The following is a 15,313-nucleotide window of genomic DNA, read 5'->3' as shown; positions in this document are numbered from 1 at the left end:
TGTAATTTTCTTAAATTGTTTCGTAATTTATCTGTAACTATGCTTAAATTGTTGTGTAATTTGCTTAATCCTTGGTACCACAGTTGGTGATGGGAACCCAATTGATGCCGCAATGCCCCAGTACTCGTATAACACCCTCAAAATATAGATTACTTGCATGTCTAATATCATAAGGACTTGTTTCTGCAATATATTGACTCTAAAAATATAGATTACTTGTATAGATTACTTGTTTTCCCATAGCTTCCCAGTCTTTCCAATTGCAAGAATCAGTTCAAGCTGTTTTTGCTGCTGCTCCTATAGATAACATTCAATCAAAAATTCAGTATACAAGCATTTTAGCAACATAAAATTAAGTTCAAGAAAACATCCATAGTTCTCACCATCAATGAGATCACTGCACAACCTTTAAATAAATGATCGAGATATCAATAGGAATGACCTTACACACAGATATATAAAAGAGAGTCCAATCTTGATATCAAATCTGGTGAAAAATAAGTCATCAAACTAAAACAAATATTGTAGCCATTGAATTTAATATACAAATGTGTTTCATTTACCTGCATGGCTAGTAGCACCTTTTGAATTTCACCAAGCTCCTTTTCCAGAATCTCTTCTTGTACTGCTAACATTCGAGTGGACTCCGAGTTCTTTTGAGTCAAAGTTGCAGTCTGTAATAATTGAGCCAAACAGTTTGGTATCAGTTGAGTTGGGATTAATGCATGGTTGAATTGAGTTCATTAAAAAAAAATCAGAATCTGGAATTGAATTAGTTAAACAAGTTACCAAAAATCAACGGATTAAGGCACAATTTGAATTGAGTTCATAAAAAATTGAGATTGGGATTGAGTGGGTCATACTCCAGCAGGTGATAGATTTTATGGCTTGATGGCAAAGTCCCTTTGTAGCAATCTAGAGGTTTGGAGAATGGGTCCTTGGTGTTGGATGTGGTTTCTTCATTCCTCATGCCAATATCTGGCTTAGCCAAATAAGTCCCAACCAATTCAACCTGTCATAAAGGTAGGCCCTGTACAAAAGCTAACCTGTCATATGATTCTTGTTTCTACAAGTTTTTCTGTCTTGGTTCTCAGATTTTGAAAAAAAAAAATTGATGAATTTAGAAGCTTCTAATTGGGATATTTCCTTATCCTCGATTATGCATCTTTTAAAAATGTGAGCTCAACATTTCTTCTCGCTAGTTTTTTCTATTGAGGGTTGTACCTTCAATTGCAACATTTTCTTTTGTTTTATTCAGGAAAATAATTCAATTGAGCCAATAATTCTTTTGTTATTTATGGAGTGTGCATTGTGTGATGGTGTTGGTGCTGCTAGCATTGTTTTTATGCTTCCCACATTTGTTTGTACTACAAGATCAGTTGGATCCAATATATATATATATATATATATAGTCCTACATCAATATGGTTAACTTTTTGGAAAAGTCTCTTTAAAGTTTGTCCTAGTTGTTGGGCTTTTCATATGAAAATTATATTTTAATATGGTAGGTGTGTCTATATATATATGAATGAAAGTTTCTTCTTGTTTTTGTGGTCCAAACTCTGTAGCATCATTTGATCATTAGAATATGAAGCTGAATGGCTACTGAAACTTATAACCGACAAAACATGCTACAAGATTAATTATGTTTAGGCTTCCATTTTTATGTGTTAAACTAGTAGAGATCAGTATGTATTTTTTTACCTTCTACTCAAGCTAATAACTAAGTAAACAACTAAGGATTTCATTAGAATTTTCTGGTTTATCAAGAACTATCTCTTCCTATGTTTATGCTATGTCTACCCATACATCATGCTTATTTCTAATTTTTCTAAACGCTAGTTCATTGCTTGTGTAGTTGGGATTATCGTTGAAGGAGGGGGTTTTGAAACAGGTATACAACTAACTTATTGGGTTATCAAGCTAGTGCAGAAAATTTGACATGATTTTAGCTCTGATTGATCTTAAGTTCTAGTCTCTTAGTTTGCCTTTATCTCATCTCTTTAACTCAACCTCAATATGTGACATAGGTCCTTAGGAATACCAAATGACCGTAAAATTTCAGACCAAAACCAGCTCTAAGTAATTATAGATTTCTTTTATGTTTTTTAATCTCTGAAGAATATTTAGCTTTCTACTTCAATATTTAGCTAACTTTTTCCAGGTCCTCAAACTTGTGAATATGTAGTTGCAAATGATTTAAATTTGCATTTGCCTTCATCTCTGTTTCTTGGACTCCAAAGGTGTCATCTGCTCTAAAAACTTGTAAACAAATTTCCAACCATACCTATGTATGATGTACTTCAGTCAAACTGCATTCACTTCAGCTAATTATTGGTAAGTTTTCAAGCATATATATGCATGAAATTTGGTCAAGTTTTGGTATATTTATTCATAAACATGGAGAGGACTAGCTAGCTATGGTCTTTTTTGCTCATGGTATTTTGGTTTTTAAGCAAAGATATGATGTTGACAAGTTAAAAGTTTGAATTCTTTGTGAAAAAAAAAGGAAACAGAGTTTGAACTCTTGCTTGAATTCAAACAATATATTCACATATCAATTAAATGATAAAGTGAAACCATCACATTGGCTTTTCATGAACTGGGTTGTAAAATAGTGAGTCCATTGGAATGAAACTTGCTCTCCACAAGTCATGAGCCTGAGGTATTTTTTGAATCATCCAACAGCTGTGAGTAACAAAAAGAACAGAGGGTATTTTTTGCAGTCCACAGATGATACGAAGTTGGTTGTTAAGTGAACCAATTGCATCTTCCCATCTCATTTAAGGTCAATTTCTGCACTGCAGTTTGCTTATTGGTCACTTTATCAATTATATACATGTATATATATTTTTAGCAGAGATATTTTGAATTCTTTGTAGATTGGAGATTTGTGAATTCCATGGGTGCAGCAAATCCAAATGAAGAGGGCCCAAAACTTGAAGATTCCAGCTCTCCACATGATGAAACCAAAGTCTACTGCCAAACCCGAGAGGACCATGACCAAAACAATGTCTCCAAAATCAAAATGATTCATATATTGTAATTTTTTATTTTATAATGCAATGTATAAATACAAAATAATGTAGTGAATTATATTGTGTGTTGCATACATTTTTACATGATGAATATTGTATATATTTTCTTTTGCATGCATTTAGTTAAAATGGTAATTAGTTTCTAACTTTAGTTATTTTTTACATAAAGTTTTCTATTTTGATATATTTTTATTATTATGGACCATGTTCAATGCATTATGTTTTTTAATATGATTTTTTGAAATATATGCTTGTAAAAATGTTTTAAAAAAAATTAAGCTTTTCAAGATTAATTTTTATTTTTTGCAAAAATTTAATAATATATAGGTTTTTCTATTTATTAAAAAAAGAAGAAGAAGAAGAAGAAGAAAAGAGAAAATGCGGGTTCAGTGCGGAACCAAAGAATTTGGATTCATCTGTGTTCCAACCCGGGTCATAACTCGGCTAATTCGGGTCGGACCCAGTCCGGATTTGAAATCCAGTTTCCAGGTTGGGCATACCCGAGTACCCGTTCCAAACTCGGATGAACAGCCCTACTCTTCTATAGTTCTATTGAACCTCCCTCCCTCCCTTTAGAATTGGAATGCGATATATGACATTTACTGGTAAGGCATCTCAGAAATTCAACTAATTAAGATTTTGTGGATATTGTCGTATTATTTAAATAAATTATTATTATTATTTATTTTACTACCAATAAATTTATAATAGCTTTCACTACTGATGTTATATATTCTTATCAGCATAACAATATATACGCCGGCGCATTTATCAATTACTGGTGTTTCATTGATCAATTTTTGACATTTTGTAAACGTCGCCAATGCTATATAATTATTACTAGTGTAACACTATAAACGTTGAAATTAATCAATTGCTGGCATAAAATTAATCAATGGCCGGCATTTATTCAAATGATATAAACGCCGAAAAATTCAACACTTTACCAGTGTAAAGTTTATCAATTATCGGCGTTTTATGAAACGCCGCTAACGTTATATATTATCATCGGCGTGATATTATAAACGTCGGCAAACACGATTAATATAACGACGTATAATCAATAAATTAGTGGCGTTTATTTAAACGCCACGGTAAACACAAATTATTACCGGCGTAACAATATAAATGCCAGGAAACTATTACTTTCCCAGTGCATAATTACTATATTCGCGGCGTTGTTATAAACGCCGCCAAAGCTATATATTATTCCCGGCGTAACAATTTAAATGTCGGAAATCTCAATAACTTACCGGCGGAAACATTAAGCGCCGGTAAATTTATATATCTACCGGCGCATAAACAAACGCCGCGCATATAAACGCCACCAATTTTGCCTTTTTTTGTAGTGAATTAGAGTTTCTAAAAAAAACCAAATTAACGAACACTTGGGTTGGGTATGAGACTTTCTTTATTTCAGATTCTAGATAATTTTCTCGATTAACAATCCAATCCAGGTAGTGCTAATCGGAAGATAAAAAGTTAAGCTCAAGTTTTGCAATATTTTTTCTAGGGGATTCTCTACTTTACTAGCCAAACACACATTAACAAACAATCGAGAGAAGCCTTGATAATTTTCAAGCTTTTGTTGTGCCTTACGTCAACAACAAAACAAGAGCAAGAGCTGCAATCTATTTTCAGTTTAGATCTGACTAGTAATATAGTGAAATCAACGTTCAATCACAACATATTGCATTAAACTAGAATCCAAAACAAATCACCTCCCATTCCACAACCCAAGTTTTAGAAATTAGCTACACATGATATTTCTAACAACAAAAATAAGTCTAAGATGAGTCATGACAAAATTTGAAAGCAAAAGAAATCTAAAATAAAAATGAGCCAAAAGCCAAAAATTAACCAAGAAGAAAGCCACCTCCAAGATGCTAGTCGAAAGAAAAACGTAAAGAAGAAGAACAAAGACGTCGAACTGCTAAACGAAAATTAAATGCATGAAGACAAAGCAAACCGCCTTCCATCCAAATGAAAAAGAAGAGAAAATAATTAAACTTCAGACTACTCTACTCTCTAGAGCTAAACGAAAAAGAAGAATGAAAATAAAAACAAAACCAGTCGACTACCACTAAGAGCTAAGAAGCAGAGCTATGAATAGAAAAAGAAAATGACAAATAATATCAAAACTAGCCGACCAGCCCAGGTTTCAACCACCCTATTGTCCAAACTAAAAAAAAAACAGAAAAATAAAACTACAAGCGAGAGGATTAGAGCTTTCGTCCGTCCCCTTTTCTGCAATGGAAAAAAAAACTAAGCTAAAGAAATAAATCTCCCAAGATGAGAATGAGTTCCGTCCCACTGAAACCAAAAAAAAAATAATACGCCGAAGTGAAAAAAAAAAAAGAAAACAACGGGGACTTCCAGAGCAGCCTTCCGCCGACCTCCTGGGGTAAAACATAAAAAGAAAAACAAGAAGTTCTGCCCGCCCCAGTCTGGAACGAAAGAAATGAAATAAAACTCCCAGCTCCCCTCCTCCTAGGTCTCCAACAAAAAATAATATATAGGCAAAGCTCATAACTCCTCTACTTCAGCTAACCGAACGAAAAAAGATAGAAAAAAAAATAACTCTGCTGCTACTGCACGTCCAGGTTGGTGCCTTCTATAGACCACCTTGCCATGTGCTTTCCGTTTGTGTGCTGTCTATGTGGGTTTGTTGTTGCACGTTCATCTGTGAGTTCCAGCATCTAGCTATCTTCAACGTGCTTCCATCTCTCAGCTTCACATGCCAAAAGCTTCTAGCAGCACATAACTGATCTGTTGCACGTCCAGCTGCTGCATGTGTGTTGTCCATGTGGGCTGCACTTTTCTGCATGTGTGATGTGCTTCTGCATGTGTGAATGGGTGTCTTTCTGCTGCTGTGTTCCTGCATGTGTGAATCCGAATGCTTTGTTGGTCTGCATGTGTGAACTGGTCCGAATGATGCTATCTGTTGTAACGTGTTGCGTGTGTGAGTCTACTGCATGTGTGTGTTGCATGTGTGAGTCTGAATGCTTTGCTGGTTTTGCATGTGTATTGCATGTTGGTCTGCATGTGTGAGCTGGTCCACGTTTTCTGCATGTGTGCATTTCGAATGATTGCTGTCCGAAGTGGTCTTTTTCTGCATGTGTGATTTGCATGTGTGAGTCCGGCTGTGTGCATGTGATGTCCGAGTGAGTTTGTTTGCTTTTGATCTCTATTAGATGAGATTCCATAAAACCATTATCAATTTCTCTATTTTCTCATAGGTCCCATTCTTTCTTTCCTTCCATAAATGCCCTACAATATATAAATGAAATGATATTATAGTTTAAGTATTTCAAGGGCAAATATGAGACTTTGATGTGCAAAAATATTGGCATCAATTAATTTGACATTCAATATTAGAATTTGATGCATAATTAAGTGTTCAATCCTTATTTGATACAATAAATCACTTATTTAAACAACTTAATTATGCAATTCTAACCCTTTATCACACCCCCCAACTAGCTTTTTGCTAGATTCTAGCAAATAAAGTGAATGAATTCATGCAAAGGTGAGATTTCCAACTACAATTTCAAAAGAAGTTCGAGAATCACATACCATAAAATAGACTTGTTGAGTTTAAGAACACTGGAGATAGATTAATCTGAATTTTGTATCAACTAAGAGATTTATCTACAATTTAGTTAATCAACCAAGGGAATTACAGGTAACAAAGCTTGCTTTCTTTCAAGTGCATGGAAATGGGGTTAGAATTCCAAGATCGACTACCAAGAGACGTTAACAGTTTCAATCACAACAACCAATATGAGAAAACCACTTGGTCTTACTCTAATTCAAAACCATTGTAGTGGCGGCTTTCACGCTATTACACTTTGAAAGGCGCCTACTTCCTTTTTTTTTTTTTTTTTTGTAAGGACCCCGGTAATAGGCAGCCTTTTCCACTACACAAATGTAATTTTTGTTTTTTTTATGTTTTTAGATTTCCTAGTGGGGTAATCAGACCTATGAATGTGCGCCTACCCACACTTTCACAAGTCGGCCCTTACCACTAGTCTACCTAAAGGATTCTTCTTTTTTTTTTTTTGATCCCTGGCTTGTCCCTTATTTAATTCATTTCAGATTTCTTCCTAAGCCATTAGGATATGGTTCATTAGAGTCTCAAACAATTGAAGTGTAAATCAACCAACAATGACTCAATGTATTCTTTCTAGGCCTTCCGGGTATGTGTTGTGTGTGTTTTAGCAAAACTTTTAACATCTTTCCCTTGGTTTAACAACTAAATAAAATGGATAAATCCCTCTTTTGACATATACTCTTATTTGCACTACATTCCACATGTTCCATGACCTCAACAAATCTTCTTTTTTTTTTTTTTTTTTTTTTTTTTAAGTGGACCAAAATATGTCTAAGGCATGCAAACAGAGAAATAAATTCTCTTCCACCCCCCAACTAGATTGTAGCATTGTCCTCAATGATACAAGAGAAACGAAAAAATTTATACAAAGAGAGAAGTTAAGGGGCAAAACAACTAAAAGAAGAACCGAAAATTCAAAGAAAAACTGAAGGAAAGAGGAAAAGGAAGTACCTGGATAGCTTTGAAAAGAATGCAGCCAAAATAAAAGATAAAAACTGAAGAACAAAAGAAAACAATGAAAAGAAATGGATAGATCAAGAACCATCAATTAGGATCAAGCAAATGTAGAGTAGATTCCTCAGGTGCAAAGTTAGAAATAAAAGGCTTGAGCCTTTGACCATTAACCTTAAAAATGTTACCATTGAGAGGATTCATTATCTCTATAGCACCATGAGGAAAAACAGTTTGTACCACATAAGGCCCACTCCATCAAGACCTTAACTTACCAGGGAACAAGTGTAACCGAGAGTTGTACAATAACACTTTTTGATTAGGCTCAAAAGTCTTACGTTGGATGTGTTTGTCATGGAAGTTCTTCATTCTTTCTTTGGACAACTTAGAGTTGTTGTAGGCATCCTTCCTCAACTCATCCAACTCAGACAACTGCAATTTTCTCACACAACCAGATTTATCAATGTTAAAATTGCATTGCATAATGGCCCAATACGTTCTATGTTCCAATTCTACAGGCAAATGGCAAGCCTTACCATACACTAGCCTATATGGAGACATGCCCAAAATGGTTTTAAAGGCTGTTCTATAAGCCCACAAGGCATCAGACAATCTCAAAGACCAATCCTTCCTGTTTGGGTTAACTGTTTTTTCAAGAATGTTTTTAATCTCCCTATTTGCTAGTTCAGCTTGTCCATTAGTTTGAGGATGATAGGGAGTAGAGATTTTGTGATGGATACCGTACTTCTTCATTAAGGCCGAGAAATGCTTGTTACAAAAGTGGGTGCCATTATCACTAATTATGGCTTTAGGCATGCCAAACCTTGCAAAAATGTTTTCTTTCAAAAATTTTAAAACAACTTGATGATCATTAGATTTGCAAGGGATTGCCTCAACCCACTTAGAAATATAGTCAATAGCAAGCAAAATGTACAAATAGCCATAAGAAGAAGGAAATGGTCCCATAAAATCTATCCCCAAACAATCAAAAATTTCAATCACTAGTATGGGTTGCATAGGCATCATATTTCTCCTACCTAATTTCTGACAAGGTTCACAAGTTTTACAAAAACTAAAGGCATCCTTGAACAAGGTTGGCCAATAAAATCCGCTTTGAAGAATTTTGGCCTCTATTTTGTGGGCTGAAAAATGCCCACCACAAGCTTCCGTATGGCAAAAATTTAAGACACCAGAAATTTCATCATTGGGTACACACTTCCTAATGATTTGATCTGAACAATACTTGAAAAGGTAAGGATCATCGTAAAAGAACGATATCACCTCATGCATGAATTTCCGTATATCTTGAGCGCTCCAATGAAGTGGTGTTTGTCCTGTCACCAAGAAATTTACCATATTAGCAAACCAAGGCAAATTTTCAACTAACATAAGATGTTCATCAGGAAAAGAATCAAGAACAGGTGTTGGTTGTTCAGTTTCAGCCACTGTGAGCCTAGACAAATGGTCGGCTACCACATTCTCTACTCCTTTCTTGTCCTTGATGATAATATTGAACTCCTGGAGTAAAAGTATCCATCTAATCAACCTTGGTTTTGCATCTTTCTTTGTCAATAAATACTTGAGAGCTGCATGGTCAGTAAAGATGACTATAGGAGAACCAAGAATATATGCACGAAACTTCTCTAAAGCAAATACCACAGCAAGTAATTCTTTTTCAGTAGTAGAATAATTTTTTTGAGCAAAATTCAAAGTTTTACTTGCATAGTAAATGACATAAGGAAGTTTGTTCCTACGCTGTCCAAGAATAGCTCCTATAGCAAAATCACTTGCATCACACATGATTTCAAAAGAAAGTGACCAATCAGGAGGTTGAAGAATAGGAGCAGTGGTTAGCAAAGTTTTAAGCCGACAAAAAGCTTCTTGACACTCGGGTGTCCAATCAAATTTTACATCATTCATCAATAGCTTACATAGAGGCTTAGAAGTAGAGCTAAAGTCTTTGATAAATCTCCTATAAAAAACCGCATGCCCAAGAAAAGATCTAATGTCTTTTATTGACTTAGGTATTGGAAGTTTAGAAATCAACTCAATTTTTGCTCTATCTACTTCAAGTCCTCTAGATGAAACAATATGTCCCAGAACAATGCCATGTTGTACCATGAAATGGCACTTCTCCCAATTAAGTAGCAATTGCTTCTCTTCACACCTGGCCAAAACAGCTTATAAATTGGTTAAACAACTCTCAAATGAATCACCAAATACAGAAAAATCATCCATAAACACTTCTAGAGTGTTCTCAATCATGTCACTGAAGATGCTAAGCATGCATCTTTGAAAAGTTGCTGGTGCATTGCATAAACCAAAAGGCATTCTCCTAAAAGCAAAAGTACCAAAAGGACAAGTAAAGGTGGTCTTTTCTTGATCCTCTGGTGCTATTTCTAATTGATAGTAACCAGAGAATCCATCTAAGAAACAATAAAAGGCATGTCCAGCAACTTTTTCTAACACTTGATCAAGAAAAGGCAAAGGAAAATGATCTTTCCTAGTGGCGGCATTCAACTTCCTATAATCTATACACATGCGCCAACCAGTAGAAATCCACGTAGGAATCGATTCATTTTGTTCATTTTTAACAATGGTAAGCCTGGATTTTTTTGGAATTACATGAATAGGACTTACCCACTTGCTATCCGAGATGGGGTAAATGATACCCACATCAAGCAATTTCAACACCTCACCTTTAACCACTTCCTTCATTGTGGGATTCAACCTTCTTTGCATTTCCCTAGAAGGCTTTGCTTCATCTTCTAAATAAATCCTATGGGTACACTCCAAGGGACTTATACCTTTTATATCAGCCATTGTCCACCCAATAGACTTTTTATGCTTCTTAAGGACCTCTAGCAATTTATCTTCTTGTTCACTAGTTAAGTGAGAAGAAATTACCACAGGGAAGGTGCTTTGTGATCCTAAGAAAGCATACTTCAACTCCAATGGAAGAGGTTTGAAGTCCAAAATTGGGGATTGCTCCTCCGAAGGCTTGAGGGTTGATGTCAATGGTGGAAGTTGCTCAAATTTTGGCCTCCATGGTGGTGTAACTTGCTGACCTATTGAGGAAACAAGAGATGAGTTATTAACATTATCAAATATTTTCAAATCTTCTTCAAATTCCTCTAAAGAATCAATAAGTTGAAAGTAATGTGCAGAGTTTTCATCAATGAAATTTTCCAGCAAATTCACTTCATGAACTTCTTCAACTTCTTGCGGTTGCCTGCAAAGATTAAAAATATTTAGCTCCAAGGTCATATTTCCAAAACTCAACTTTAAAACTCCACTTCTACAATTTATGAGTGCATTAGAAGTAGCCAAGAAGGATCTTCCTAAGATAACAGGTGCTTGGAAAGTAGAATGATTAGTCAATTGCATGTCAAGTACGACAAAGTCTACTGGATAGTAGAATTTGTCTACTTGAACCAAAACATCTTCCACAACACCCCTAGGAATCTTAATAGACCTATCAGCCAACTGTAATGTGATAGAAGTAGATTTCAACTCACCCAATCCAAGCTGAACATAAACATTATAAGGCAATAAGTTCACACTTGAACCTAAGTCTAATAATGCTTGGCCTATTTTTGAGCTCCCTATCATGCAAGCTATGGTAGGGGATCCTGGGTCCTTGTATTTGGGAGGAGTGTTGGTTTGGATAATAGCACTAACCTGCTCAGTAAGAAAAGCTTTCTTTTGCACATTCAATTTTCTTTTTACGGTACATAAATCCTTTAAAAATTTAGCATAGGTAGGAATCTGTTGAATAGCATCTAACAATGGTATATTAATTCTAACTTGCTTAAAAATTTCAAGAATTTTAGTGTGATGCTTATCTTTGTGCAAAGGGGCTAACCTTTGAGGAAAAGGTGCAAGTGCAGTGCTTGGGACACTTTCAGATTTCAAATGATCATGTTCCTCATTTTCAAAAGGAGGTTTAGAAGTGTTACCATTCTTTTCTACCTCTTGAGCTGGGATGCCAATCACCTTACCACTTCTCAAGGTTGTAATAGCCTTGACTTGCTTGAAATTTGAATCTCCTGCCACAGTTTGAAATTGGTGGTTTTGGCCTTGGGGATTAGGCTGAGATTGTGTAGGGAACTTCCCTTTCTCTTAAGCACTCATGGTTGTAGTCAACCTTGTGATTGACCCTCGAATCTCAGCAATGGCTTGTGAATTTTGACTGTTAATAGCAGCTTGGCTTTGCATGAATTGCTGAAAATTGGTGGACAGCTGTTGGAAGTTGGTGGATAATTGCTGGAAATTATCTTCAAGGTTCTTTTTCTAAGCTAGGACCATGTGGTTGGCATATTGAGATGGTCCTGGACCTCCTGGGGTAGTGTAAGGTACAATTTGTGAAGGACCAGCTATGTTGGGTGCAGGTAAAGCAGCTTGTTCACCCCTCCAACTGAAATTAGGGTGATTTCTCCATCCCGAATTGTAAGTGTTGGAATAAGGACCTGAAAAAGATTTAGCAACCATATTAACAGCATTAGATTGATCCAAGAGAACTTCTTTAAAGGTAGGAATGGTCGAGCAATCATTAGTTGAATGCCCTTCGCCCTCACACATATTTCAGCTCAAGGTAATCTGAGGTACAGCTTGTGCTTCATTCACTTTCTTCATTTCTATGGTTTCTAATTTCTTAGAAATCAAAGCCAACCTAGCATTCAAATCATCTACTTCTCTCAGATTATATTTCCCACCCCCTGAAATTGTCCTTGAACTTTCCGACCTATCATGAACATCAGATATATCCCATGATTGTGCATTTTAGCTAAATAATCAAAATATTCAAAGGCTTCCTCAGGTTCTTTGTTAAAAAACGCTCCATTACACATGGTCTCCACAAATTGTCTCATTTTTGGTTACAACCCCTCATAAAAAAAATTAATGACCCTCCAATTCTCATATCCATGATAAGGACATGCATTTAAAAGGTCTTTGAATTGTTCCCAACAATGATAAAATGTTTCCACATCCTTTTGGCCAAAATTCATGATCTGTCTTTTCAAGGCATTGGTTCTATGCATGGGAAAAAATTTCTTTAAAAATTCCGTTTGCATTTCTTGCCAAGTCCCAATGGATCTTAGTCTTAAGGAATTCAACCATGTCTTAGCCTTGTCTTTTAAGGAAAACGGAAACAGTTTCAATCTTATGACTTCATCAGTGCATGTTCTATCCATGAATGTGGAACACACTTCTTCAAACTCTTTGATATGCAAATAGGGGTTTTCAGATTCCATACCATGAAAGTGTGGTAACAATGGAATCATCCCGAGTTTGAAATTAAAAGTATTTGCATTAATAGGTAAAATGATGCAAGAAGGTGTGCTAGTCCTAACAGCCTGAAGATATTCTCTAAGAGTCCTATTTGGATTCTCCACTTCCCTATCATGATGCTCATTTTCAGCCATGATGCTATCAGTGTCTGATGATGATTCTTCAGAAGATGATGCAGAGCTAAAAGATGTCAATGATTGTGTCCTAAACAGTCGAGATGTATGGTCTCTAGTCCAACTAGTCATACAAACAAGAGCAGATAATCAAAGACCATGAAAAATAAACAGAGAGAAGGGAAAAAGATTAGATGTCACCCAGGCTGTGAAAAGGTTCACAGCTCCACAACGTCCTCTTAGCAGTAGAGGAATGCTCTAATAAGCACCAGTTGTCCCCGGCAACGACGCCAAAAACTTGACTTGTGGTCGAATGTGCTTCCAAGTGTAGAAGTATCAAGTTGTATCAAGGATAAGTCCAGGATCGTATTCCACAGGGACAATGGGTTATCAAAGCGTATAAGAGATTTGTGAGTAACAAATGAATCAAGTATGAGAGATGAAAATAAAATTCAAATGCAATGCAAAAAGATAATGAAAGTTGAAATTAGAGTTTCTAAAAGAAAACAAATTAACGAACACTTGGGTTGGGTATGAGACTCTTTTTATTTCGGATTCTAGATAATTTTCTCGATTAACAATCCAATCCAGGTAGTGCTAATCGGAAGATAAAAAGTTAAGCTCAAGTTTTGCAATATTTTTTCTAAGGGATTCTCTACTTTACTAGCCAAACACACATTAACAAACAATTGAGAGAAGCCTTGATAATTTTCAAGCTTTCGTTGTGCTTTACGTCAACAGCAAAACAAGAGCAAGAGCTGCAATCTATTTTCAGTTTAGATCTGACTAGTAATATAGTGAAATCAACGTTCAATCACAACATATTGCATTAAACTAGAATCCAAAACAAATCACGTCCCATTCCACAACCCTAGTTTTAGAAATTAGCTACACATGATATTTCTAACAACAAAAATAAGTCTAAGATGAGTCATGACAAAATATGAAAGAAAAAGAAATCTAAAATAAAAATGAGCCAAAAGCCAAAAATTAACCAAGAAGAAAGCCACCTCCAAGATGCTAGTCGAAAGAAAAACGTAAAGAAGAAGAACAAAGACGTCGAATTGCTAAACGAAAATTAAATGCATGAAGACAAAGCAAACCGCCTTCCGTCCAAATGAAAAAGAAGAGAAAATAATTAAACTTCAGACTACTCTACTCTCTAGAGCTAAACAAAAAAGAAGAATGAAAATAAAAACAAAACCAGCCGACTACCACTAAGAGCTAAGAAGCAGAGTTGTGAATAGAAAAAGAAAATGACAAATAATATCAAAACTAGCCAACCAGCCCAGGTTTGAACCACCCTATTGTCCAAACTAAAAAAAACAGAAAAATAAAACTACAAGCGAGAGGATTAGAGCTTCCGTCCGTCCCCTTTTCTGCAATGGAAAAAAAACTAAGCTAAAGAAATAAATCTCCCAAGACGAGAATGAGTTCCGTCCCACTGAAACCAAAAAAAAAATAATACGCCGAAGTGAAAAAAAGAAGAAGAAAACAACGGGGACTTCCAGAGCAGCCTTCCGCCGACCTCCTAGGGTAAAACGTAAAAAGAAAAACAAGAAGTTCTGCCTGCCCCAGTCTGGAACGAAAGAAATGAAATAAAACTCCCAGCTCCCCTCCTCCTAGGTCTCCAATGAAAAATAATATATAGGCAAAGCTCATAACTCCTCTGCTTCAGCTAACCAAACAAAAAAAGAAAGAAAAAAAATAACTTTGCTGCTGTTGCACGTCCAGGTTGGTGCCTTCCGTAGACCACCTTGCCATGTGCTTTCCGTAGACCACCTTGCCATGTGCTTTCCGTTTGTGTGCTGTCTATGTGGGTTTGTTGCTGCACGTTCATCTGTGAGTTCCAACATCCTGCTGTCTTCAACGTGCTTCCATCTCTCAGCTTTACATGCCAAAAGCTTCCAGCAGCACATAACTTATCTGCTGCACGTCCAGCTGCTGCATGTGTGCTGTCCATGTGGGCTGCACTTTTCTGCATGTGTGATGTGCTTATGCATGTGTGAATGGGTGTCTTTCTGCTGCTGTGTTCCTGCATGTGTGAATCCGAATGCTTTGCTGGTCTGCATGTGTGAACTGGTCCGAATGATGCTATATGCTGTAACGTGCTGCGTGTGTGAGTCTACTGCATGTGTGTGTTGCATGTGTGAGTCTGAATGCTTTGTTGGTTTTGCATGTGTATTGCATGTTGGTCTGCATGTGTGAGCTGGTCCATGTTTTCTGCATGTGTGCATTTCGAATGATTGCTGTCTGAAGTGGTCTTTTTCTGCATGTGTGATTTGCATGTGTGAGTCTGGCTATGT

The 15,313-nt window shown here is 36.1% G+C and overlaps 1 long non-coding RNA gene across 1 annotated transcript; it reads right to left on the bottom strand.

Annotated features, from left to right (window-relative positions):
• Positions 1-223: 223 nt before the first annotated feature.
• LOC122280396 lies at positions 224-835 on the bottom strand. Its single transcript, XR_006229896.1, has 3 exons — positions 790-835; positions 564-674; positions 224-297 (listed from the first exon to the last, which is right to left on the bottom strand). It is a non-coding gene; the product is annotated as an uncharacterized LOC122280396 (long non-coding RNA).
• Positions 836-15,313: the final 14,478 nt, after the last annotated feature.

This window comes from Carya illinoinensis, chromosome 11, assembly GCF_018687715.1.
Source record: "Carya illinoinensis cultivar Pawnee chromosome 11, C.illinoinensisPawnee_v1, whole genome shotgun sequence".
Classification (NCBI taxonomy): domain Eukaryota; kingdom Viridiplantae; phylum Streptophyta; class Magnoliopsida; order Fagales; family Juglandaceae; genus Carya; species Carya illinoinensis.
This window is presented reverse-complemented; position numbering and strand designations above follow the sequence as displayed.